Consider the following 1,464-nt stretch of genomic DNA (forward strand, 5'->3'; position numbering starts at 1 on the left):
AGGTGCTTGGAAGTAATGGTACACTCTTACCTATTTTGGAACAGTATCTTTGAAGTACAGATATTCTCGTTTTCTTCATGCTCCACAAAATGTTGAAGTGTGGTTTTAATTTTCAGGATTTCAAAATTTGAAGGAACCTCAAGTACTGTTTTGGCAGTACAGTTCCCCCAACATCTCTAGGAAGAGATTTTATGGAGGCGACGCTCTTTGGATAAATTTACTTTAAAAAGTATTTTCCTTCTGCCATTTCAATTGTTTTCTCATGCTTTTAAATTTTTTATTTTTATTCAAGTAATCTCTACACCCAAGATAGGGCTCAAACTTATGACCCCAAGAGCAAGAGTCCCGTGCTTTTCTGGCTGAGCCAGCCAGGTGCCCCCAGTTTTCATGTGCCTTTAATTCACCTCTCCCGGCCATGTCCAAACTGACCAAGTCCACTCGCCCTTGAACTTGAGATTCCGTGGAAGACATTTGTCCTCCGGATGGAACATCCCTAGTTCCTTGACCATGCCTACTCGATGCATGGATGTTTTGGAGTAAATAAAAATTGTACGCTGTATTTTTTAACCTGGAGTTTGAGAAAACGTGTACACAAACTATTGCAATTCAAAGGCCAATCGCAAGACATTTAGTTACTCACATATGCTAAAGAAAATGAAATCCATTGTAATAGCTACTGCACTGAAAAATAATATCAGACAAAGTAAGAGAGGTACACTGTGTCAGTTCTTTTAAATTCAGATTTGCTTTATTTTAAGATCAAAATAAAACCCTTGCATCCTGTGAGTTTGTGAGCCAAGTTATATATTGGGAATGATTATTATGTTGAATTATGAATCCCTGAAAATAAAACTTTACAAAGGAAATGCTGGAACAGTCTTAATTGCAGTTCAAAATGTTGACATTTGAATCTACATGAATACTCTAATAATATCCTCTTTTTTGTGTATGTAAGCTGGTAGAGCTATTTAAAGGCACTGATATTTATATATTGTAGGTTTGTAGGACCCCTGTGAAAGAAATCCTTGTCAGAACAAAATAGTTCATTTGGGCTGGCTGGATGAAAAGTGAGCGCAAACAAGTTCTCTGATCCAGCTGGTCGTTCCCTCAGCATCGTGATTACATGCGTTTTATAAAGTCCAGTACCAGGGGGAGCTGGAAAAGCGCTTCCTAGAACTGCTGGTGTCTGGATATATTCCCTAGTTTGACTTCTATGCCTAAAAACACCTTTAATTGCATGTTCTGCTAAAACTTTTCTTAATGCTGTGCCTGTGCATACCATGCATATTCTCACTGAAGTCTGCTTTTATATCTGTTCTTAATTAAAGCAGTAGTTTTGTTTAATCTCTTCCTTCAAAAGGAAATCCAAGGAATAGTATAACCCGGTGGATTATGTAACACTTTGAGCTTCCAGGCAAACATTCATGAAACCCGCTACTTGGGTGTCCTGCCCTTAGCATCAGA

This window comes from Crocuta crocuta, unplaced genomic scaffold (assembly GCF_008692635.1).
Source record: "Crocuta crocuta isolate KB4526 unplaced genomic scaffold, BGI_CrCroc_1.0 scaffold414, whole genome shotgun sequence".
NCBI classification, from domain to species: Eukaryota; Metazoa; Chordata; class Mammalia; order Carnivora; family Hyaenidae; genus Crocuta; species Crocuta crocuta.